Here is a 27,258-nt window from a genome sequence, read left to right on the forward strand (position 1 = left end):
AGCTATTTCAAAATAATTTTGATTAGTCAGCTGGATTGCTGTAGGAGTTCCCACATTCTAGTGCTTTCTTTTAATTCCTTGAGTTGCTGGTTAATTCCATGCATAATTCCAGCAAACCCAGTGACCCCCCGAGAAGGTGTTGCATATGTGTTTGTGCTTCACTGCCACTTTGCTCTGGGCTAGAAACCAAGAACCCCTCCCTGTGCACAGCAGGCCAAATCCACAGGCTATAAAGCCTCAGCGACAATGACTCTGAATTCCATAGCTGCAATTTCCAATCGGACTTTGAAACTTAACTTCTTTACCATTCACTTAACCACCAGGAACTACTCTTCCTGGAAATCAGCTCACTCTTTTTATGTTTCTGTCTCCCTCCTGTGAACCTGTAAAAACCACATCTAACTGACCATTATCTGGGGAGTTGAAAAACTGGCAGGTATTACCGACTACTGGGAATGTCTCAGAAGCTGCTTGAAATATACTTCTCAGCCGGGCGAGGTGGCGGGCGCCTGTAGTCCCAGCTACTTGGGAGGCTGAGGCGGGAGAATGGCGTAAACCCGGGAGGCGGAGCTTGCAGTGAGCCGAGATCGCGCCACTGCACTCCAGCCCGGGCGACAGAGCCAGACTCCGTCTCAAAAAAAAAAAAAAAAAAAAGAAATATACTTCTCAGTCCTACTTCTTCCTCACCCACCAACATAAACAAAATATTATAGGCATAACTACTAATCCCAGTTCCCTCAAAAATACTTAACATTTTCACACCCTAACATAGAGGATAAGGGTAAAAAAATACTTAAAATCCTCAGAAACAGGAAACCTTGAAATCATAAAAATAATGATTGGGTGACTCTCCTTCAGATACAGTTTAATTTCTTTGAGATTCATGAGTTCCTTTGTCTTCATTTATATTTCACCTTCTATGTTTGAAAGTTTTGTGGAACTAGGAAAATTATTCATTTTATTTAAAAATACTACAGCTGCATATTATGTCTCATTAATAAGTTTCAAATAACACTGACTGTGATCACAGCTCCTTTAAACAAGAGAAAATAGGCCGGGCGCGGTGGCTCAAGCCTGTAATCCCAGCACTTTGGGAGGCCGAGACGGGCGGATCACGAGGTCAGGAGATCAAGACCATCCTGGCTAACACGGTGAAACCCCGTCTCTACTAAAAAATACAAAAAACTAGCCGGGCGAGGTGGCGGGCGCCTGTAGTCTCAGCTACTTGGGAGGCTGAGGCAGGAGAATGGCGTAAACTCAGGAGGCGGAGTTTGCAGTGAGCTGAGATCTGGCCACTGCACTCCAGCCTGGGCGACAGAGCGAGACTCCGTCTCAAAAAAAAAAAAAAAAACAACAACAAGAGAAAATAATTAGAGCTACATTTTTCAAGTTGCAGAGGAAAAGTATCACTCTCAGAAGGTTGTATCCTGTCTCTGGCATTGCCGTTTGTGACAATGATGCTATGAGGAGCCAAGCCTTGTATTCGGTCCCAATCCTTGAGTAGGGGAAACAGTAACACAGTAAGATTTCAGAGGATAATGTGAAAAGGCTTTGAAAAACAATCCACAGAATTCTATGAGTAGGTATATATATATAGAGAGAGAGAAAAAAAAACTCTGGTTCAACTGGATGGCCAGGGAACCTGGGGCTGGCTAAAGTGAAATAGGAGAGTTCCCTGACCCCGTGACAGGATGTGTGACAGGCATGTGGCTTGTCTGTTTGGCTGTACTGCTGCTCAAACCCCTTATGGGAGGAGAAGCTCGCAGACGAGCAGGGTGCAGGGAGCCCAGGTAAGTGGTCTTGGGGCTCTGGCCCCAGGTTAGGAGTCTAGGAATGTGTGTCTGCAACTCTCAAAGCCCCAGTGGGCATGCTACAGTGCTCTTTTAGTTCTGCTGTCACTGCCAGCTTAAGTTGTAACCAGCTCAGTGCCATCTTGGTACCCGGGTTCTTGTCCAGCGTGCAGGAAGGTTCAGGTCACACACGGACTTGACGGATGGTGAATACAGGGGTTTTATTGAGTGGTGGAGGTGGCTCTCAGTGGAATGGATGGCGAGTTGGAAGGGGGATGGAGTGGGAAAATGATCTTCCCCTGGAGTTTGGTTATCCAGCAGCTGATTTCCTCTCCGGCTCCCAGCCAAACTCCTCTCGATGTTCAGACGTTCTTTCTCCTCTCTCCTTCTCTGCTGTGCCATTCTGCTGCTCTTCTGTTTGTCTGCTTGTGGAGTCTGGGATTTGGGGTTTATATGGGTACAGGATGGGGGGTGTGAAAACAGGAATGCCTGTTCCTATTTAGGGCAGTGGGTGTCCAGGCTGGAGGGTGGGGTCTTTGCCAGGGGACCACCCTCTTCTACCCAGTATTTCCCTGTCTCCTGTCTGTATCAAAAGGAAGATGGTTTAACTAAAGGATGGGTAAAGAAGCATCCAGGATGCTGGATAATATGTAGTGGGAACTACTGGGAGGTTAGAACCACTAGAATTTAAACTGTGAGGCACACTGCTACACATCCACTAGAAGGGCTAAGTTTCTCATTTTCTAGATGAAAATAAAATAGTGCTCATCTCCTAGATTTGTTAGGAGAATGAAATGAGAAAACGTATGCAAAACACTTAGTATTGTGCCTGGCACATAGAAAGTGACCGATACACATTACGGTAATAGTCAGCAATTATATTTTTATCCAACAAATATTTATTGGGGACCTACTGCTATGGTCTAAACGTGTTCCCCAAAATTCACAAGACTGACACATCAAGAGTTGGTGAGGACCTGGAGCAGCTGAACCTCTCATACGCCTCTGGAGGAAACACAAAATGGTACCACTACTTTGGAAAATAGTTTGGTAGTTTCTTAAAAAGTCTACTTATATACTTATATGATAAGTTTCTTAACATATACTTATCATATGATCCAGCCATCCCACTCTTAGGTATTTGCCCAGGAGAAACAAAAGCAATATGACCAGATACTCATATATGAATGTTTACAACAGCTTTTTTTTTGGTTATAGCCCCAAACTGGAAACAACCCAATTACCATTAACAGGTAAGTACACAAATTGTGGTATAATCACACAACTGAATACTACTCAGCAACAAAAAGAATAAACTATGGACATATGTTTACAACATGGATGAATCTCAAAATAATTATGCTGATTGTAGAAGCCAGACCAAGACAAATGACAAAGTAAACAGTACACACTACATGATTTGTTTACATCAAATTCTTGAAAATGTAAAGTACTTTATAATGACAGAAAGCAAGTAAGTGGTTGCTAGGGAAGGGAAAATAAATTACAAATAGGCATAAGAAAACTTTAGGGGGTGATGAATATCATTTTGATTGTGGTAATGATTTCAGGGATAGGTACCTATGTTAAAATGTGTCAACTTGTATATATTTTTATTTTTTTTGAGACAGAGTGTCACTCTGTTGCCTGGGCTAGAATGCAGTGGCACAATCTTGGCTCACTGCAAATTCCACCTCCCAGGTTCAAGCGATTCTTGTGCCTCAGCCTCCCAAATAGCTGGGACTACAGCCACGCGCCACCACACCTGGATACTTTTTGTATTTTTAGTAGAGATGGGATTTTGCCATGTTGGCCAGGCTGGTCAGGCTGACCTTGAACTCCTGACCTCAGCTTTGAACTCCTGATCCATCTGCTTTGGCCTCCCAAAGTGCAGGGATTACAGGCGTGAGCCACCATGTCCAGCCCTCAACTTGTATATTTTAAACATGTGTGAACCCTGTGACTACACTAAAAGTTATTGAATTACGTGCTTTAAATGGGTGAATTGTGTAGTACATGAATCATACCTCAATAAAACTGTTAAATATATGCAGTTTACTGTATACCAATCATGTCTTAAAAACTAGTTCAGGCCAGGCGTGTAATCCCAGCACTTTGGGAGGCCCAGGCAGGTGGACCATCTGAGGTCAGTAGTTTGAGACCAGCCTGACCAACATGGTGAAACCCTGTCTCTACTAAAAATATAAAAATTAGCTGGGTGTGGTGGCAGGCACCTGTAGTCCCAGCTATTCAGGAGGCTGAGGCAGCAGAATCACTTGAACCCAGGAGGTGGAGGTTGCAATGGGCCAAGATCATGCCACTGCACTCCAGCCTGGGCGACAGAGCGAGACTCCATCTCAAAAAAAGAAGAAGAAAAAAAAAGTGGCTCAACATTTTTCTGAAATGTGAGAAGCAGATGTTTGGGGAGAACCTGATGATGAGGCACTATGTTGTAGAACGGATCTTTGGCCTTCTGGGAGATCCTGGGCAGAGGCCTGGCTTGACCTAATCTGCACGTCTGATGGTACCCTTTGATACCAAGAGTAGAGTGGGGATGAGGACATCAGGACTTGAAGGAAGGACATCAGTTAAGAGAATATTGCAAAATCCAGGTGAGAGATGCAGTATGATATGTCAGCAGTAGAGTAGAAGAGAGATTTGAAGGATGTGTTTTTATTTTTTTTTAATGAAAGAATGGCTGATCGGGTTGATGAATATATGGAGAATGACAAACAGGGAGAAATTACATATGGAAGAGAGGAGAAAGAAATCAATGGAATATGGACTCAGAGGTGATCGGGCACGTAGAAGTGGTTTTGAAGTTGAGAAGGGCTCAGCCCCTGGTCCTCAGCAGGGATGGACGCCCTCCTGGGGGATATTCTGGTCAGTGCAGTGATTGTAGTCACTATTGGCCTTTAGAGAGAGGAGGCCAGGGATGCAACATGCCTTTCAATGCACAGGACAGTGCCACTCTATGAAAACTGTTTTTTTGTGTCTAACATGACTCTTGAGTGTTCTGCCAGACATTCATGTAGGTGAAAAACCCATCTGTAATCCTCTGAGTTGAGAGCCTAACTCTCTTTTACAAGTAAACACCAAATATTTTCTTGCAGGTTGTGAACACACACTGAAGTTTCCAAGGCCATAACTACTGTGCAGACTGAGAGAAAATTGAACTTTGGTTTATTTGGAACTTTATCAAGAACTAGCCAGGTATAGTGAGTGGCTCATGCCTGTAATCCCAGCACTTTGGGAGGCCTAGGCAGGAGGATCACTCGAGGACAGGAATTTGAGACCAGCCTGGGCTACGTAGTGAAACTCCACCTCTATTTTATTTTAAAATTAAAAATTAAAAAAAAAAAGAACTGTTCATCATTTGGAGAAATCAGGTTATCATCAAGGGAAATGCTGATTATTATATTTGAGAATTCAGCACTGCATATCTGTGCCCCAGCTACCATCATTGGCACATTCATGGTGATACTGCTTCATAAATAGTAAAGCACATTCAGGGATCCTACTATCCTATGAAATAAATAGCCTAGTGTAGAAATGTTGCAACATACACTTATTTTAAAAGTTATTTTTATTAAAAGGCATGCTATTTAAAAAAGTATACGTGTAAGTAGGTCATATGACCTATGAATTTTAAGAAAGTAAAAGGAATATTACAATATATTTAGAATACAACAAGAGGTGCTATTATGCTAATTTTAGTGAGGCAGACACAAAAGATCACACACTTCATGATTCCATTTATATAAAATGTCCAGAATAAGAAACTCCATGGAGATGGAAAATTGACTAGTGGATACGTAGGGCTTAGAGGCCAGAAGTCTGAAATCAAAGGGTCCACTGGGCCACACTCATGTGAGAAGTTTTAGGGGAGGGTCCTTTCTTTGCCTCTTCCAGTTTCTGGTAGTTGTAGGTGCTCTTTGACCTCTTTGCCCTGTGGCCACATCACTCTGTTCTCCACCTCTGAGGTCACATTGCTTCCTCCTCTTCTATCTCTTCTTCTGCCTGTCTCATCTCTCCCTCTGCTTTTTTCTTATAAGGGTACTTCTCATTGCATTGGTCTACCCAGGTAATCTAGGATGATCTCTCCATCTCAACATCCTAAATTTAATTACATCTACAAGGACCATTTTTCCCAAAACAACAATGTTCACAGATTCTAGGGATTCAAATGTGGGGATACCGTCTTAGAGGCCACTACTTAACCAACTACAGTAAATATTTAGTCAGTGAACCATATGGACCAGGTACTGTCTTGGTTTGGGGGAATACCACTGAGAATAAGATAGACAAGATCATTGTTCCCACACAGCATAAAAAATGAAACATGAGCAAAAGTCTGCTTAGCTCCTTTGCATGTTATTTGTGAGTAAAATGGCATCATCATGCTTTAAGAAAAAAGGGGTACTGGGTCTGGAAGCATTGAATAGTTTTGTCTAAGATTTAAAAACATTACTACAAATGTTCAACATCACATGACATTAGGGAATTCCAACTTAAAACAACAATGAAATACAACTACACACCTATTGGAATGGCTAAGTCCAAAACACTGACAATACCAAATGCTGACAAGGATGTGGAGCAACAGGAACTCTCATTCATTGCTGGTGGGAATGCAAAATGGTACAGCCACTTTGGAAGATGGTTTGGCAGTTTCTTATAAAACTAAACATACTCTTACCATATGACTTAGATCTCACACTCTTTGGTGTTCATCCGAGTGAACTGAAAACTTACCTCCACAAAAAACCTGTGCAAGGATGCTTATAGCAGCTTTATTTTTAATTGCCAAAACTTGGAAGCAATCAAGATGTCCTTCAGTAGGTAAATGAATAAATAAACTGTGGTTCTTCCAGACAATGGAATATTAGCACTAAAAAATGAGCCATCAAGCCATGACAAGATATGGAGGAGCCTAAATGCATATCATTAAGTGAAAGAAGCTTGTTTGCAAAGGGAACATACTGTATGATTCCAACTATATGACATTCTAGAAAAGGCAAAACCATGAAGACAGTAAAAAAGATCAGTGACTTCCAGGGACTCAGGAGAGGGAGGGGTGAACAGGCAGAGCACAGAGAAATTTTAGACAGTGAAACTATTCTGTATGATACTATAAGGGCAGATACAGGTCATTCTACACTTGTCAAAACCCATAAACATACAGCACCAAGAATGAACCCTAATGTACACTGTAGGCTTTGAGAAATAATGATATGTCAATGTAGGGCCATGGATTGTAACAAACATATCACTGTGGTGGGGAATTTTTTGGTAGTGGGAGAAGTTGTGTGTATGTGGTGTGGGAAGAAGGTATATGAGAACTCTGTATTTTCCACTTAACTTTGCTGTGAACCTAAAACTTCTCTTAAAAAAAAAAAAAAAGTTGGCCGAGCGCGGTGGCTCAAGCCTGTAATCCCAGCACTTTGGGAGGCTGAGATGGGCGGATCACGAGGTCAGGAGATCCAGACCATCCTGGTTAACACGGTGAAACCCTGTCTCTACTAAAAAATATGAAAAACTAGCCGGGCGAGGTGGTGGGTGCCTGTAGTCCCAGCTACTCGGGAGGCTGAGGCAGGAGAATGGCATAAACCTGGGAGGCGGAGCTTGCAGTGAGCTGAGATCTGGCCACTGCACTCCAGCCTGGGCAACAGAGTGAGACTCCGTCTCAAAAAGTAAATAAATAAAATTTAAAAAGTTTATTTTAAAAAGTCACTGTGGCAGGCCAGGCATGGTGGCTCACACCTATAATCCCAGTACTTTGGGAGGCCAAGGAAGGTGGATCACTTGACCCAGGAATTGGAGACCAGCCTGAGTAACATGGTGAAATCCTCTCTCTAGAAAACATGCAAAAATTTGCTGAGTGTGGTGGGGAACACCTGTAGTCCAGCTACTCGGGAGGCTGAGGTGGGAGGATCACCTGAGCCAGGGAGGTCAAGACTGCGGTGAGCCATGATGCACTCCAGCCTGGGTGACAGAGCAAGACCCTGTTTCAAAAGAATAAAAATTACTGTGGCAGCAGAGAACTATTTCTTCATTTAATTATCAGTTAAAGAGTATAATGATTAACTCAATGTGTGACTTGCCCTAAGTGGAGGGCTTTTCTCTGTATTGTTGAAGGGGCCACTTTCCTAAAAGGACCCAGTTAAGTTCCATCATCTATGGTACTTCTGTGGGCTAAGGCCCCAAAGGCCTGTGCATGAAAGCAAAAACCCATACGGAGGCAACACAAGAAGTAATTGTAGATCATTAACACCTTAGCAAACTGGCTGGGGGCCCCCACATGGAATTGAGGGATGGCGTGGAAGTCCCATAGGTTTTCACAAAGGGGAATTAGCCTATTTTCTTACCTCTGCTCTGAATGCAGGATAAATGTAATATACAGGTAGAAAGAAAATCTGGTTCTCTGGACAGTCTACCATTCATCCCAGGCAGACAAAAGGTTTTCCAGGGAACCAGTGTCGTCAATATGAAACTTGTCCTTACAGTGTGGAAAAACTTCCAGCATGGAGTCTGTTCTGGATGGCTGGGCTGATACGGGGACGGCAGAGAAAACAGCACTTTTTCTCTTAGTGTAGTGGTCCTTTCTGGTTATTATAATAAAAAATGACAGTGTACCATGTCTAACATATTTCCAATTAGTCAGACTTTATTCTTTACACTAGCATAAATAACAACTAAATAGTTTTGAAAACAAAATATTTTGAAATAACATTATTACTAGTAAACCAGCCATGAGATATTTTTTTTTTTTTTTTTTTTTTTTGAGACGGAGTCTCACTCTGTCACCCAGGCTGGAGTGCAGTGGCGCGATCTCGGCTCACTGCAAGCTCCACCTCCCAGGTTCACGCCATTCTCCTGCCTCAGCCTCCCGAGTAGCTGGGACTACAGGCGCCCGCCACCATGCCCAGCTAGTTTTTTGTATTTTTAGTAGAGATGGGGTTTCACCATGTTAGCCAGGATGGTCTTGATCTCCTGACCTGGTGATCTGCCCGCCTCAGACTCCCAAAGTGCTGGGATCACAGGCGTGAGCCACTGCGCCCAGGCCCACAGGATTTTAAAAAGCCAAGTCACACTTTCATTTTTGGCCCACCTTAATATAAGATGCTTCTCCTCCTAGCTTCTTCTAAATGTCTGCCTTCAAACTTTTCTCTCTGTTAACATCTTCCGTTCCCTGAAGAAAAACAGGACATGATGAACTGTTTTACACTACGTTTACATTTTTGTATACACTACAGAGCTGCCCCTGTTTGTCTTCATCCCTGCAAAATACCCTCATCTCAGAAGAGTGAAGCCTCCTTGTGATCATAATAAAAGCTAAGTCCTCTGCAGGATGAACAGAGCACCAAGAGGCTCTTTTCAAATTACACCCACCATATATATAAAAAAATAGAAAAATCCCCATATCTTTTTTCCTTCCCTTGGCTACACTCATAGCTCCCTCCACCATGGAGAAATAGCCCAAGTGGTGCACTGTCAACTAACTGGAGTGTATGATTATTCCTCATGTCTCATGGGGTAGAAATACTGCAAACCGCTGGGATTTACAGTCTATCTATGGGTTTGTTTCCAAAAGGTCAGGAACTGGTTATGTCATTGACTGTTGGTGGCAAGAGAACAATGAGTTATAACCCAAAGACCACAGCCTCTCTATCAGTACATACCTATCCGGTTTCCTAATTTATCCAAATGCATCTCATTCCCTTTTTTCTCAGTTTACCATTAAGGTGACTTGGATAAACAGACAGCAGACTCTCATCCATTCCACTCCTAGGTGTATCCCTGAGAGAATGGAAAGCACCTGTCCTCACTGGAACTTGTATGTAAATGTCGTTAGCATTTGTTAGCCTCACTCTTCTCAGTTTCCAAAAGGTTTAAACAACCCAAATGTCCATCGACTGATAGGCAGATAAACAAACTGTGTTGTATCTTTACAATGGAATATCATTTGGCCATAAAAAGAAAGTACTGGTGCATGCTACCACTGGGTAAGCCTTGAACATAGTAATGCTGAGTGAAAGAAGTCAGACATGAAGGACACACATTGTATGATTCCATTTATATGAAATGTTCAGAAGAGGCAAATCCATAGAGATAGAAAGTAAATTAGCTATTGCCTAGGGTAGTGTGTGCTAATGGATATGGGGTTCCTTTTCAGGGGGTGAAAATGTTCTGAAGATAAATATTGGTGATGGTTACACAACTTTGTGAATATGCTGAATTGTATACTTAAAAAGGGTGACTATTATAATATGTGGGTTATATCTCAAGTTTAAAAAGAAAGAGAAACCAGACATCAACATAAGTCCTGGTATGCCTCTTCTATGTGTTCTCGAAGTCTCTTATTCCAAAATGTTATTGCAATGCCTTCACGTATTGATTTCAGAATGGAAGAAGCAGCAAGCTATTGGAACTATTAATAGTTTCGTCTTCAAAAATCCAGTTCAATTCTGCCCATCACAGGGCACTGAAGTGAGTACATACCAGAGAACTGCTGAAAATCCACTACTCAAAACCATAAGTACACAGGATTCATTTTCAGAACAATTTTTAGCTTTAGAGGCTTTCTTTAAAAGCTACATTTATTAATGCCTAAAATGTTGCTCTTATCAAAATTAGTATATCATTATATGTGATAACAATTATACTGATTTTTTTGTTAATACATAATAGTTATACATATTTTGGGGGTCCTCGTGATCTTTTGACACATGCATATAATGTGTAATGATCAAACCAGGACAACTGGGACACTGGTCACCCCAAACATTCACTCCTTCTTTATGCTGGGTCATCATGGAAGCCTTTCAAATCAACACTCTTACAAAAAAGAGATTGCACTAGATTGTGTTTTTGTTTATTCAATGTTCAGTCTTTTTTTTTCCTCCTTGTAATAGAAAGTGCTCTGTGGTCTCCTATTTAGCATCCGGGAGTGAACTAAAAGCAATTCTTGGTGATGGTTATTTGGAAACATTCTAAAGGCTACTGTTTACCATCCAGTGTGAGAAGCTATTTCCAACTGGTGAACAGCCACTCATACTTCTGGCATTCTTTTTATTTTTTAAATTCAGAGCTTTTTTGCTGGGTGTGATGTGTGTATGTAACACGGGAAGAAGCAATTTTAATTTCAAATTAGTACAGTGTTACTCATGTCTAAACCACCAAAACAAAGCAAGCACCATGAATCATAGAAGATAATCAGAAAACTGATATTTGTATATTTCAAGTTTTATAAAAATAGAGATAAAATAACTAAAGCACAAACAGTAGATGAGAAAAATTAAGTTACAACCTTTTCTTATTCTTTCCAATGTTCTCTTCTTTTAAGCTCAGCTCTGCTTTTGAAATTTTTGATAACAAACACAAAAGATATAAAGATTGTTAAATCACAGATGTATGTACAGGCCTAGGGAAGCCACTTCCCACCTCTCGAGCCCGCCTTTCATTATGAGAAAGGAGTTGGGTTAAATAATAACTAACTTTTGGGCAATGATTGTTTTTAGCGTGTACTTTCACAGACATTATCTATTCTTATGTCAACATCATCTCTATTTTACAGATGAGGAAACTGATGCATAGACAAGGTGAGTACCTTGTCAACAATAATGATGCCACTGTAGAGAAGCTGGACTTGAATTTGGTTTTCTGATTCCAGGTTTTATCATGTTTCACTACACCATGCCGTCTAGCATCTCACAAACTCACTACCGAATCTAAGTCAATTGAGGGTATATGTATAATACCTGAAAATAAATATCTATGCTTTAAAAACACAAATTCTATGATCTTAATCCTTTAGATCCATCCAGAGCTCAAAAGAGGACGCTGAGTGTCCTTGGGGCTGAGAGATTAAGATGTCACATCTGATGAGAAAATTACTTATCCCTACCATCCCACCAATGAATAGTCCAGAAAGCTAGGATCAGTGTCCTTTACTTGCCATTGGATGGACATCACATCCAAATGACTCCCACTGAGTGAATGGGTGTCTTCAGTCCTGGGAAATGTAGAGCACACTCAAACATGAAAATCATGCATAAGCTCACCCTCCTTCAAACAAATGAACAGTCAATCAACCAACAGCCAAAGTCTGGGAGCAACTCTAAATGTTCATGACAGGACACTGGTTAAATAAGTTATGTAACTGTTAAAAAATTATGAGATATACTGTTAAATGAGAAAGCAAGAAGCTGAAGAGTATATTTTGCTTCCATTTATATTTTGAAAAGGTATTTACATACTAATGCACGTAGGTACATGGGAAACTGGATGGTAGATTCACTAGGGGATTAGAACTGAGGTCTGGAGTGGGCAGGAGACACGCTTTGCAAACAGACTTTGTGTGATGTTTCAACTTTTCATGCAAAAACAAGTAACAAAAATTTACTTCTGATAGCAACAGAAGCATTGCTAAGAAAATTCTTTTCTACCAGATTCCTCCCTCACATGGCTATGAATTTTAATTGTCAGTCCTACTGACCATGAAAAGACTAAGCAATACTATTAAAAGATCAAAACCTTGATCTTTACAAATCCCTGATGGCAACAATGCAATACATGTTAGTCATACGCCACATCCAACTTTCTCATCTGATCAAAACCACAAACGATTCCTGTCTCTAAGTGTGATACCACAAATCTTAAAGATAGTCTCAGAATATGCAATCCGGAGAGAAGTTTCTCTTCAGTTTTGGCTGACTGATTACTAACCAAAGACTCTTTCTTCTTTTACTTGCATCCAAAACAGTAAAACCTGCACCAGGACTTTTTCATAGGTTATAAACTCTAACGAACTCAGGAAAATCAAACCAAGCCATGTGCGCTAACAGCTGAATTCTACACCCATCACCTTCACTAAATCACAAAGCATTATCATGGCTCTTTATTAATGACTAGTTCTTTAAACTTTTCAAGATGGAGTCAGAATAGTTTAAGTGGAATATGAGTGGACCTACACTGGGACACTTTCTGTGTGTCTCCTACCAAGCTGGGATTGGAGGTTTTCTCTGTGCTCCCAGCTCACTCTGCCCAAGTGTTTTTCAAACACAGTCATTCACAAACCACCTTCCAGATTCTGCCACACTCATGGACCACCCATGTTATTATTTCTTTAACACTGGTCTTATTTCCTTTTAGTGAAACACTAGTGAAATAATGATCTGATCGTTAGTTATGTTTTGTAACATACAATTGACCTTTGTGCAACTTGGAGGTTGGGAGTGCCAGTGCCCTGTGCAGTTGAAATCCATGCATAACTTTTGACTTCTCCAAAACTTAACAACTAATAGCATTCTGTTGACTGGAAGCCTTACCAGTAACATAAAACAACTGATGAACATATATTTTGTTTGTTATATATATTATATACCGTATTCTTGCAATAAAGTAAGCTAAGCCAAAAAAGTTATTAAGAAATCATAAAAAAGAGAAAATACATTTCTGGTACTGTGTTGTATTTATCAATGCATCATCTGTTTACAAGATGAATCATTTGTATGAAATGGTGGCAATTGCAGAGGTAGTTTTCAACCTATGGTACATATCAAGCAGTTCAACTTTTTCTTGTAATTTCACAGCTTTTCTTGTAATTTCATAGCTTTTCTCTGCTTCTTGGCAGCACTTGCAGCATCACTAGTGGCACTTTGAATGGGTCCCATGATGTTATTCAAAGTTTATGGTGTTGCACTAAACATGATAAAAGATACATGAGAACTGTAAGAGATCACGTTTTACTGTGATGTAATTTACTGGAGAGACAACTGTTCATGTGGATATGATTAGTGTTACTCAGTGTTTTCAGTGGATACTCACAACACTTGTGCTCACCACAATAACAAGAGGTAGCTATGAAATTATCACAGCAGGCAGGGTGCAGTGGCTCACGCCTGTAATCCCAGCACTTTGGGAGGCTGAGGCAGGTGGATCACGAGGTCAGGAGATCCAGACCATCCTGGCTAATACAGTGAAACCCCGTCTCTACTAAAAATGCCAAAAATTAGCCAGGTGTGGCAGCGGGCGCCTGTAGTCCCAGCTACTCGGGAGGCTGAGGCAGGAGAATGGCGTGAACCCGGGAGACGGAGCTTGCAGTGAGCCGAGATCATGCCACTGCACTCCAGCCTGGGCGATGAGCAAGACTCCATCTCAAAAAAAAAAAAGAAATTATCACAGTAGTGCAGTATGTGGTACAATTAATTTATGCCATTATAATTTAATACTGCATCTTTACATGTGTTTAATTTCCCTAGACTGTGACTAGTGTCACGTATAGTTTTATGTGTTTATGTGCATAAGTTTTGGTAAATTTTAACTCCTTTTTTTTTTTTTTGAGATAGAGTTTCACTCAGCAGCCCAGGCTAGAGTGCAGCGGTGCAGTTGACTGCAGCTTAGACCTCCAGGGCTCAGATGATTCTCCTTCTGCAGCCTCCCAAGTAGCTGAGACTACAGGTACCTGCTGCCAAACCCAGCTAATTTTTGTATTTTTTTGTAGAGATGGGGTTTTGCCATGTTTCCCAAGCTGGTCTTGAACTTCTGAGCTCAAGCAATCTACCCTCCTCAGCCTCCCAAAGTGCTGGGATTACAGGTGTGAGCCACCAGGCCCAGCCTAATTTTTATTTTAACTTTTCTTTTTTTTTTTTTTTTTTTTGAGACGGAGTCTTGCTCTGCCACCCAGGCTGGAGTGCAGTGGCCTGATCTCAGCTCACTGCAAGCTCCGCCTCCCGGGTTTACGCCATTCTCCTGCCTCAGCCTCCCGAGTAGCTGGGACTACAGGCGCCCGCCTCGTCGCCCGGCTAGTTTTTTGTATTTTTAAGTAGAGACAGGGTTTCACCGTATTAGCCAGGATGGTCTCGATCTCCTGACCTTGTGATCCGCCCGTCTCGGCCTCCCAAAGTGCTGGGATTACAGGCTTGAGCCACCGCGCCCGGCATATTTTAACTTTTCATAATAGATTCATGTATATTTTATGGTAGTAAATGATAACACAGATAGTATTGACATATGTTTTATGCATTCATGACATAGCTAACATTTTCTTAACTTTTCCAATATTGCTAGGCTACACTTTTCATCTGCAAGATTTTTCCAAATTGTTGCAAATTTACAGAAAAGTTTTTAATATATTTATTTTTAAAAATTCATGTATAAGTGGACCCACTTGATTTAACCCATGTTGTTTAAAGATCAACTGCATATTCAATCCAATATGTACATATTTAAACGAAACCAAAACAAGCTCCTCTCACATACTGGGCACTTTGGGAATCATAGTTGTTCTTTTATAATTATACAGTTACATATATCCACTCACCTTCATATGATTATCTGTAGTTTAGATGATAGTTGTTTAATCTCCCAGCTCTTGCAATAAGCCGAGGTCCTAAATGAATGAGTGAGTGAATGTATGCATGTGTGGGTGCCTGTAAGCAAGCAGTAAATATGAATATCTCTCACTATCCAAATTTTTGCTTTCTGGAATCTGAAGATGAATATATTTAGATAAACTTTTGTATAAATTATTTGCTATCAAAACTCATGTTACTTGCTATCTGAAATTCAGGAACCAAATGGCTTTGAACAACTTGTAAGCCTTGCTATGCAACTTTGCTTGCTTCCTGGACTTGGCCTAAAATGTATTACTTTCATTTTCATATTTAAAACCCATGCAGCTCTCTCAGTTCCTCTCCACTAAATAGAAGCCTCATCTTTTTGTGCAGTGCCAGCCTTCTCACTCTGTCATAAGGTAAAAGTTGGATTAAATGGGTTTGTCTGTATTGAGTGCCTAGTTACCAGGCTGCTTCCAAAGTGGATACTGTGCCCATCAGTGACTCCTTTCTTGAACTCAATAACAGGGACTACATATCCAGAAATGATTCTACCCATGGCAAGTTCTATGGCACCATCAAGGCTGAGAACAGTAAGGGCAGTCAATTGAAATCCTACTTTCATTTTCCAAGTTCAAGATTCCCCCAGCATCAAATGGGGTGACATGATGTTGAATACAAGGCTAGCATTCACTCAAAAGGTGGAGGCAAAGGGTCATTATTCCTACTGCCTGTGCCAATGCTGCTATGCTCAGAATGGGAGAGAACTGTGAAGATGACAACTCCTTTGAAATTGTCAGCAGTGTCACCTGCATACCAAGTGCCTGACTCTCCTGGCAGAAGTCATCGATGATAACTCTGGTAATGTGGAGGAATAGGAATCTCCGACCACAGTCCATGCCATCACTGTTCCCCACAGATCATGATTACTCCTCCAGCAAGCTGTAGTGTCATGTCAGTGATCATTATCCCTCAATCCCTGGCCCTGCCAAAACTGTGTGCAAGATAATCCCCGAGTTGAATGGAGAGTTCACTGATTGGGCTTTCCAAGTCCCACTCCTGGGGTGGAAAGCGTGTTGAGAATGTGCTTTGCCATCTGGAGAAAGATGCCAAATATAATGACATCAAGGAGGCAATGAAGCAAGCATCGAGGGCCGCTGGAAGAGCATCCTGGGCTACATTCAGGACCGGTTGGTTGCCTTTATGACAACCACTATCCCACTTTTGATCTGGGGTGGGTATTGCTCTCAATGATCACTTAATCAAGCTGACTTTTTGGTATGACCATAAATCTGGCCATAGCAACTGATTGGGGGGCTCTATCTTATGGTCTGCATGGCCTCTAAGGTGTAAGAGTCCTGGAGCATTCACCCTAGCAAAAGTATGAGAGGGAGAGTGAGGCTCTCGGTCACTGAGGAATCCTTGCCCCAATTCCACCCCAACACATTGAGAACCTTCCTTTCTTTCTATATGGGTCCCATCTAAGACCCATGAAGAAGGAAGAACCTGAGAGTCTTCCCTTGTTGAGTACCATTGGTGCCATCAGTAAAATTTCTACTGTGCCCAGTACAGGTGCAGGTAAGAAAATGAAACACATGGAGACACATGAAATAGACATTATAATCACTGGCATTATAATCCCACACACTACACTGGAAAAAAAGCATGATGGCCTGTAATTTATACATTGATTCAAAGTAATTATTATCAGGAATTTGACACCTTTGTCATTTCACCATGGGAACAGCCCTATAAGTGGGTCTCATATGTCCCTTGAAGGTGGATTTGAATACTGAAGGAAAGTGAACCTATATAAATACATCTATGCTCTTAACACTTTAAAACAAGAATTCACCATGCTCTTTTCCCTTTATTTTAGCCTATTAAGGCTTTATGTGTTATATGTTTGAAATATTTAGCCTATTAAGGCTTTATGTATTATATGTTGGAAATATTTCATAACATATTTAATAAAATTTAAATTCATCATCATTTTAATAAATAGTTTTAGCTACAACTGAAGGACTTTCTGATCATCCCTCGTCCTTAGCAACAGTGCTCTTGGTTTTTACCCTTTTTGGTTCTATTATTTGGTTGTTTTTCCTGAATGGGCTACATAATCTAAACAGATATCTTTTTACCAGGAACACACAGTTTCAGTATTTCCTTAGGCCTCCCAAAGTTGAATGTTCCATAGTAGGTGATTAGAGTAAAAGGATAGTCTAGGTGATGTCCTTAGAATGGGTAACTTTTCTTCAATTAGAAATAAACCAGTTATATATTACTTAACAATCAGCTTAAAACAAAGACCTAGAATACTTCAAGTTCTTATTTCTTCCTATTCATATTTGTAAAAGGCAATGTAACTCTCTAATTGAAGCAATGTTAAAGGGTAGAATTTCATACACAGTGTAAATGTTCTCTCAGGAATGGTGCCATTTCCAGTACAAACGATTCCTGATGTTAGCCTCCAGGATGAGCTGCCGTTTCCCCCAGCACTGTTGACTTTAGCAACAGCAAGTTAGAGCTTCTCAGCATGGTGTATTGATAATAAGCAGCTGCTGCCTTTATCTAAACCATCACTTATATGTGTACCTGCTCAGGAACCATTTAGATGTTAGAAATCAACATTGTGAACAGTAGCCTATCTACAGCGCATATTATAAAGAAATATAGGTTGAGTATCCCTAATCTGAAAATCCGTAATCCAAAATCCAACATCTTTTGAGTGTTGACATGACACTTAACAGAAATACTCATGGGAGTTCTTCACATTTTAGATTTTCAGATTAGGAATGCTAAATGCAAATATCCTGAAATCTGAAAAAATCTGAAATCCAAAAAAATTTGAAAGCCAAAACACTTCTGGTCCCAAACATTTTGAATAAGGGATACTCAATTTGTATGGAGTATGCCTGGCATTAATTCAAGGACAGCAATAATCTTTACCTTCAAAGGATCCTGGCTATCTTCAAATTACTCCAGAAAGTCACTCTGATTTTTCTATCCATAGATATAACAAGAGGGGATGTGGTTAGGTTAAATCTAAATTATAAACTTATATAATTTTCTCAAGACATTGTAATGTATATATCCTGATTCCTGATGGTTTAAAAAAGTTTAATTGGGCAAATTTCCCAATTCACCTAGGCCAATTTCCTTACTCCACACATATTTTACAAAACCAATTCAATCACTTGTATTCTATAAGTGTGCCTAACAAATGGCAAAATTTGTGAGGGTGGCATAAGGAATATCTGTCCAGACTCTTCTTAAAGCTCTGATCATTCTAGTGGTACCCAGGTAAACTTGTGTTTCATCATAAAGATTGAGAAAGTATTTGTCTTAAAAATGCTAATCATAAAAACAAATATTTTTGCCTGTCTCCTCCTACCAACACCATCATCAAAAACCCAAACCCTTAACAAAACAAAAACAACTCTGTAGACTATTTGGATTTTTCTAATATGTCTCACAATTGGTGGGGGACAAGTTTAGTTGAAAAAAGCATAGATATTAAAAGTGAGACTCAGGCTCAGTATATCCTGGAGTAGAGATCTAGCTTCAGAGAGTATCTATTCTTGACTTACCCTGAGACAAGAGAAACGTGAATGCACCTCACTCGTCCGTCCTTCTATGGCAGTGTCTGTTTATGAGGAAGTCTCCTGATGAGGCGAGGTCAGGTCTGCCATTTTGCTGACCAAGAGTCTGATTTTAGGTTCAACATCATTAACATCAAACACCTAATTTTTCAGGCAACTGCCCACTCTCCTTACACATTTGGTCAGAGTTGGGTCATTTCAGGTTAAGCTCCTGTAAAAAGACGGCTGTTCAGGTTTGAGAACCTCCCTATGTAGTGAGCTGTTAGAGCTGGGTCTAACATAATCTAAACAGAGATCTTTTTACCAGGAAAATACAGTTTCACTATTTCCTTAGGCCTCCCACTGAGGGTCACCTCAGTGGGTCTGTCACAGGTTTTTGTTCTTAATAGAATTCAGAAAGGATCTAAGTGGTGATCACTCAAAAGAAATAAGAAAGATTTATTTCTGAAGAGATTAAAGACTCCAAGGAGCCAGGGAGCAGCAACCTCATCTGTCTAGGTTTGGAATGACAGTCACTGGCCTCCTCTCCCATGAACAGTTAGCTGGACTGCAGGAAGGAAACTTGGATTTATGAGGCAGGCTCAAGTGACTCCTGCTCAAGCCCTAATGCAATTGTGCACTTGTCCTAAGGGTCCTTGGTTGAGAAAGCCCAAGGGTCACAGGCTTTCTGTTTGTCTGAATTTGGTTCTCTTTACAAAAGACCAACTCTCCCCGCTTTTCTTATGGAGGCAGGTAAATTAACGTTGAACCAAATGGTGATAAGAACAGCAGATGATTGTCCCCAAACCCTCAGGTCTGAGCTCTTTGTCTCCAAAGGCTGTCTCCAAAGGTTCTATTTCCTCACGCTAGAACAACTGCACACATGTAGGGGGAAGCACCATTTCATGGTGGGATGCTTTGCTACGAGGCAGTCCATGAGCAAACTGAATTACCAGTTAAGATGCTTGGAAGGAAATGGAGAGCTGAGGAAATGCATGAGCATAAAAACTCAATATGAAGGCTAACAAAGTTATGGGAGCCATAATCACAGGATGCAGGGAAGAAAATTCACTTAAAGCAGACGATGCCAGTTTTCAGTGAGGGCACCCTGGATATGTGTCTGCTAATCTAGGGGAACAGCCAAATGGACTCTTCCATTTCTTCACACAACATATGTTTCCATTCTCAGTTTGACATCACAGGCTATTGCTATCCACACTGGAAAAGCCAGTTTCATACTCTTTCCAAACAACTGCCAACACGGTGACAATTAGCAGGTGGCTTCCAACAATGTGTGGCAAACTAGGTCCAAAGTCTAGAGAACTGAGTGCATTATCTTCTTAAACATCCTCAAACTGGCTGTGTCTCTAACAACACCCCCACTTACTCCTCATTGCTCCCTCCCTTTTTTCTGGTTATTGCTTCTCCTCCTTCAAAACTGAAAACAGAGACATCCAGCTGGAAGTCAAAATCAAGACCATTGTGACTGAACTGCTTCCCTCCGTGCTTCCAACCCCCACTCACCCCTCCGTCCCGGTGGTGCACCATCACCACCACTGAGAACCACAGTCTCACATCTCACTGTGTCATAATACTGGCTCCAACTTTAAGATGTAACCTCTCTCCTAGGAAATTTCTCAACCTTCTTCCTTATGTGACAGAGTATCCGAGCCCTGAAGCTCAGGTGGTGGCTTTCATACCTCTGGGATGAACACCACTCAGTCAGACTTACTGAAAGAACAATTCTTTTGACCTTCATGCATAATTCTTCCTGCTGGTAACGCCCTTCTGCCAGTCAAAGGGTTCAGCTGTACTTCTAGTCAGGTCCAAGTGAGAACTTAACGTTATAAGTTCCAGTCCAGAACACTGGTAACCGGACTCTTTGGGCCCTTCTGCCTGGGGACCTCTGGTCTAGTCAGTTCCATGGAAGGCCTCATTTAGGGTAATCATGAAGACATTTACATTTAGAGCTCAACCACAAAAAAGCAACTCAACATCTCCTTAATGGAAAGGTGCTAAAAACTCACGTGACACTGAATTGGAAAAGCTTCCAGCCCATCATCTATGGACATTGTTTCCTTTTCATTTTGTTTGCAATGATGTCTTTCCTCAGAAAGACTGCCTTTCCTCCAATGCCCCAACTTGTGTTTCCCCCAATGTGCCGTCTTTTCTGCTTCCTCCTCCTCTTTGGCAATAGGCTTCATTATAAGCTTTCTCCCAGGTAGGAAAGAACACGCTCTTGTGCCCTGGGGTTAGATGACTCTCCTCCGGAAGAGCTGGTCTTTGAGTAGGAGGGGAGAAGAATCCTGGAGTCCTCTGCCTGACGCCAGTTCACTGCAGGGAGCAGGGCAGCAGGCTGGCCAAGCACAGGAAAAGTGTAGGAGAGAAAGCAGGGAGCCATTGATTTTCCAGTTGGCCAGTGAGTGATTAACTCTGCTCCATTAGGAGGGGAGGTTGATCACACCAACACCTCTCAAACCTTCATGCAACCTCCCCATGACCCTTTTTAATGAGAAAGGCTTAGCTGGAGCCTGTCAGAATCTGCCTTCAGGGCGAACAGGCACATCCCTCCTCTGTGCAATGTCCACTTTCCGTTGTAAGGCTGAGATTCAGCAATGCTGACAATGGAAGTCTCTTTACAGAACCCGTGTTTGATGAAATGTCTTACCAGATTTGAATTAGAGCACATGTTTTGTTTTAAAGATGAAAAGACCAATTCAAAGATGACTTTGTACTTTTTAAAATTTAGCTAACTTCTCAGAAGGAGTGCTTGCTGGAGTATTTAGACTTCTGAGAAACACTGGTTTCCATATGAACACAGAAATCAACCGGAAAGGATGATGATGCATTTCAAACATTCTAGAGTTGCCATAAACAATTTAAATAGGAGTTATAAGTAACTTTTAAGTAAAGTCGGTCCTGTACCCATCTCCTCTGAAAGGCCTCCTCTGACCACTTTACTTAACACGGCATGCCTCTTGTCACGCTCTCCTCATACCCTATTTCTGTTTTTCTTCATACAACTTTATACCTCGCCTGCATTTAGACTACATATTTTTATGTTATCATCCTCATCTTCACCCTGAGTGGATGCTCTGCCTTCATGTGGCCCAGAGTCTGGAACAGTGTCTGTCTAAGTGCTCAAAATTTTTTTGTTGAAAAAAAAATTCATTCTTTTTTTAATGAATGAATGAATGACGCCTGTTGAGATTCAGTGATTACTAAAGGTAATTAATGTTTTCTTTGGGCCGGGAGACCATATTGGCTTCTCCAAATGTCCCAGATATATTGGCTGCCATTAAAAAAATATGGAACGCTCCATGAATTGACATGTCATCCTTGCCGAGGAGCCCTGGTAATCTCTGTATCATTCCAATTTTTAGTATCTGTGCTGCTGAAATGAGCATAGTAGTTAATGTTAATAGCATCATAGTACACAGAGTTGAGAGGCCCTCATCCAACCTCTGCTTCTTACATATGAGAGAACCCAAGTCTCAATCAGTGAAGTGACAATCCATGATCTCAGGGTGAGTTGACAGTTGAGGCAACGCTGAACTCAGGTCTCCCAAAGGGACTACGCTCTCTGCAATTGCAAAAGGCGACTGAGAAGGGGTCCTGTGTGAAGCAACCCAAGAGCCTATGGTCTCCTGGTGGCTTCTAGAAGAAAGTCATTTCTACCTTTGCTGAGTCATATTATCTTCTCTTATTCCTCCACAGGATAAGCTTTCTCCTGCTTTGAGATTTTCTTGGCCTGGGACTCTCTGCCCCAGGGACTCATGAGGCTGGCTCCTCATCCGTCAAGACTTAAGTTCAAGGAAACTGGCACAAAGTCCCCTTCCCCAACCACCTTCTCTAAAGTAGGTTTCTGCTCTTCCCTGATCGTGTCCTAAACAGTAATTGTACAATATTTAATTCCTGTATTGATTACTTGTTACTGTCTGTTTTGCCTACATGTGAACCCCAGAGCAGGATGGAGTCTGTCTTGTACATTGCTTAATCTATACCACTTGACATAATATTTAGCACATAGTAGGCCCTTGCCAAGTGTTTGTTAAATGAATGAACAAATGACTAAATACATTTAAAGGTTGTTGCTCACCAATTATAAGGTTAAGAAAGAGATTTGCCAGGTGCGGTGGCTCACGCCTGTAATCCCAGTGCTTTGGGAGGCCAAGGTGGGCAGATCACTTGAAGTCAGGAGTTCGAGACCAACCTGGCCAACATGGTGAAACCTTGTCTCAACTAAAAATACAAAAATTAGCTGAGCTTGGTGACCTACACCCATAGTCCCAGCTACTCAGGAGGTTGAGGCAGAAGAATCAGAGAATCACCTGAACCCGGGAGGTGGAGCTTGCAGTGAGACAAGTTATTGCACCATTGCACTCCAGCCTGGGTGACAGAGGAAGATTCCATCTCAAAAAAAAAAAAAAAAAAAAAAAGAGAGAGAGAGAGAGAAGAGATCTGGTGCTCTTTCTAAAAAGCAAATAAAAGTTGGTTTCTGGTTGAAAGACTCCTGAGCAGTTCAGGAATGTGTAGAATTTCTATTTTCATCCTGCAAACACCTTGAGAGAACCTTGGCCAAATTTGTTTCCCAACTTTCCATCAGGGGTAATGGGGAGCCATTCCATTAAGATGGAAACAATTCCATTTTAAAAACACCTCTAGGATGCTACTGTAGTACTGTATAGATGTTCTCCATGTATCTTTACCATCCTGAACTGCAATGACCTCTTTACATGAGTGCTTCTGTAGGGGACATCTCTTAAATCACCTTTGTAGAAATAGCCTTTATTTACGTTACCCAATATTTATTTATTGAATTGCTGCCAGATGCTAGGTTCAAGAAGCAAGAAGAAGCCAACTGGGAGGGAATACAGATACAGGAGGCAGAGTGGCTTTTCTAGAGATGATACCTGCACTGAGACTTAGCAGGAGTAAAGGGGGTAGCAGGCAGGAATGGTGAGAGCATGAAAGGCAGAGGAACACCAGGAAAGGAGCACAAAGTAGAATACGTACCTGTTGGATATGTAAGGGATGGTGGGGTGTCTCACCAGAGACAAGAACAGACAGGGGAAAGGGCTAGAGGTAGAAATTGAGGCAGAAGTCTGACTGTGAGAGGCCTTGTAGGTAAGTTTAAGGTGCTTAGACATTACATGATTTTAAAAGTTCATATTTGCATTTGAGATGGATCACTAAATGCTGTGGGGAGGATGGATTTGAGGATATAAGAATAGCTCGAGGGAGATGGATGAGAACATCTACTGCGATAGTGCAAAATAAAGATGATGCAGGCCTAAACGGAGGGAATGTTTCCAGAAATGTTCGGAATATAAAATTACCAGTGTCCAGATGAGGTAAGCCTTTATTAAATGAATAAATGCAACAACCCTGGCTCCCTGGAGAATAAGACTCTTCTTACTACTTTGGAAAGCGTCTCAACCTGAGAAGTGAAGTCCTCATGGACGGAAACTGTTTTACATCTTTGTTTCACATTGCCATGTGTTAAGAGACATCTCCACAGGCAGGCACAGGTACTGTAGGGTGGAACTCTTCTTTATTTGTTATCTTTGTCAAATAAAAAGACAATCTGGATTTAGGTAAGGAGAGACGTTGTTCGAAAGGATTCTTGCATGAAGGGAGTGGGGGCACTATATGACACGGAGACCAAGAGATCTGCAAGTGTCTCAAGTGTAAAGGAAGAATGGGTTTTTCTATTACTTAGAGAAGAATGAACAAGGCTCAGGAGAACTGGATGTGGGGAAGTGAAACGGAAGGTGAGGGTGGGTCAGGATAGTAAAACCACGTGTACCCTGATGTCAGCCTATTCTCAGAAGGGGCTGTGTGGTGAGGGTGGGTCAAAGTTCAGGGGTCTATAGATGGCAACAAGCTTAGTTTGGTCAAGTCAAGGTGGCAGGTATTTTGTCCAGACTGAGAGGGGGACAGAGTTCAGCTAATCATTTTGAGCCAAAGAATGGGAATTTGGAATCCGTGTCTGGCCTTGTCACTAATAAACAAGGGAGGCATCTGTGGGTCTTATCTAAGCCACAGGGAGAAGGGGGGTTCCTTGTAGTAAATCCTTTCCTGGAACACAAAAAAGGGTGGGAGGATTATCTTCATGGTTTCTGTTTTCTAGCAGCATAGAGAGCTCAAGTAAAATTCAACAAGGCCATTTTTCTTCCTCTCATTTTTAAGCCAGGAGATCTTTCTCTTGAGGATATTCTCTAATCAGTTTTTCATTTGCAGGAGAAAATTTGAATATAAAAGGACTTTGGTGCAAAAAGATTTTTTTTTTAATTTTTATTTTTTTGAGACGGGGCCTTGCTCTGTTTTCCAGGCTGGAGTACAGTGGCATGAAAATGGCTCACCGCAGCTTCAACCTTCTGTGCTCAGGTGGTCCTCCCACCTCAGTCCCTGAGTAACTGGGCCCACAGGCACATGCCACCACGCCTAATTTTGTAATTCTTTGTTGAGATAGGGACTCACTTTGTTGCCCAGGCTGGTCTCAAACTCCTGGTCTCAAGTAATCCTCCCACCTCAGCCTCCCAAGGTGCTGGGATTACAGGAATGAGCCACTATGCCCGGCGAGGTGCAAATAATTTAAAGTAAGCTCTGACACTCTGACATTAGCAAACTCCTTCAGGTTTTCAAACCATCAGCAACTTTTTTTTTTTTTTTTTTTTTTTTGAGACAGAGTCTCGCTCTGTCACCCAGGCTGGAGTGCAGTGGCACGATCTCTGCTCACTGCTACCTCTGCCTCCTGGGTTCGATCCATTCTCCTGCCTCAGCAACTCTTATGTTTTAAGGGAAAGTTAAAGAAAAGCCTCCAGGAACTTTCTGAGAGACTGATGCTAGCCAAGGCCAGGACTATCTAGCACAGAGGAGAACACAAACTTCTTTTTAAAATGAAAAGGGGGAAAAAAAGAGAGATAAAGTCTTTGGCAAATGTTTAAATCCTGCTCTCATTGGCCCCATATATCTTACAGTGACTAGTTATACAATTGTTTTGGAGGTAAATTTATGCTCTCGGTTAACTCCCCTTAAAGAAAGCCTCACGCCAAGATTTTGGACACGTATGTGACTGTGGACCACAGTCACCACTTGGTGACAGTCATGGAATTGTACATGCAGGGCCGAACTGGCGCCCTTGGCACATCTCATATGAACACATAGTTATTCAGTGAAGACACAAGTGCAAGTAGGGCAGCCGTGGACTGGCAAGGTGACTTGGGAGACCACTGCTGCCTCCTCCCAGCATTTCCCTGACTAGTCAGTCTCATTACCCATTTCTCTGAAATTTCCTAAGGAGTACATTTGCTCATTCATGAACATTCTCTGTATCTCTACCGCCTACAGTCCAGCCTTTTGGGCCCTTCCCAAAACTCTTCATTTCCTCCTGTCAAAAGACAAAATTATAACAAATTTAGCTTAAAGATTTTTTTTTAAATCTTTTTTCTTCCCAGTGCTCAGTGCAGCTGGGATCCTTTGAAAACCTTAATTGGCTTCATTTGCGATTCTAGAATTGGGCAACACTTCATTCCATGAAATAGAAGGAGTGTTCCAACGGGTTCAGCAGAGGAGGCTGGTTTTACAGACAGGGAAGGGCTGAGGAAAGCCAAAACAGGGAACAAAAAGCAGTTTGGTAGTTTTGAAGTTACCTTCCTTGAAAGGTGGGAATAGGGAAATAGAACAATAGAAAAATGACTGATTAGTTGACATCAGGTTGCTTTTTTTATAAGGATTAAAACAGAGGGAAATTAATTATCTTGCCCATTGAAACCGGCCTTTATGGCTATTCTCTCTCTCAACCTCCTGATTTCTCAGAAGGTCAGATCAACAGATGAGTCTCGATTTGGTGATGTGGAACTTTAGCATGAGTGACTCCATTTGGTTTGATCTGTTGGGCCAAACCAATAGCTTCCTATAAATGTTATGTAACACTCCAAAGAGATCATTTATTTTAGGCCTAACAGTACCATGAAGTAAAAAGAGAGCTGGCTTGAGAATGAGCTCTGATGTTATTCATGTCTCACCTTCAGTTTCATCATACATAAATGTAGATATTAATGCTTTGCAAAATTAATGTTAGACTTAGTTAAGAATATATTTGGGCTGAGTGCAGTGGCTCATGGCTATAATCTCAGCGCTTTGGGAGGCCAAGGCGGGAGGACTGCTGTAGCCTAGGAGTGAGAGACCAGCCTTGGCAACAAAGTGAGGCCTTGTGATATGGTTTGACCCCTTTGTCCTCATTCAAATCTCATCTTGGATGGTAATTCCTATAATCCACACAAGCGGAAGGTGGGCCCAGGTGGGAAGTAATCGGATCACAGGGGCAGTTTCCCGCATGCTGCTCTCATGATAGTGAGTTCTCATGAGATCCGATGGTTTTATAAGGCAGTTTTCCCTGCTCTTGCTTCCTCTCTTTCACCTGCCACCATGTAAGGCATGCCTCTTCCCTTCCCACCATGATTGTGAGTTTCCTGGGGCCTTCCCAGCCATGCAGAACTGTGGGTCAATTGAACCTCCTTTGTTTATAAATTACCCAGTCTTGGG

The 27,258-nt window shown here is 41.6% G+C and overlaps 1 protein-coding gene and 1 non-coding gene across 2 annotated transcripts in view; both read right to left on the reverse strand.

Moving 5' to 3' along the window:
- The window catches only part of SGPP2 (sphingosine-1-phosphate phosphatase 2), a 140,765-nt gene that overhangs the window by 42,817 nt on the left and 70,690 nt on the right, over positions 1-27,258 (reverse strand). The window lies entirely within an intron of this gene.
- On the reverse strand, positions 22,011-22,115 carry LOC117095467. Its single transcript, XR_004442008.1, has one exon. It is a non-coding gene; the product is annotated as a U6 spliceosomal RNA (small nuclear RNA).

The sequence above is a fragment of the Trachypithecus francoisi genome, unplaced genomic scaffold, assembly GCF_009764315.1.
Source record: "Trachypithecus francoisi isolate TF-2019V2 unplaced genomic scaffold, Tfra_2.0 Lachesis_group13, whole genome shotgun sequence".
In the NCBI taxonomy this organism is placed as follows: domain Eukaryota; kingdom Metazoa; phylum Chordata; class Mammalia; order Primates; family Cercopithecidae; genus Trachypithecus; species Trachypithecus francoisi.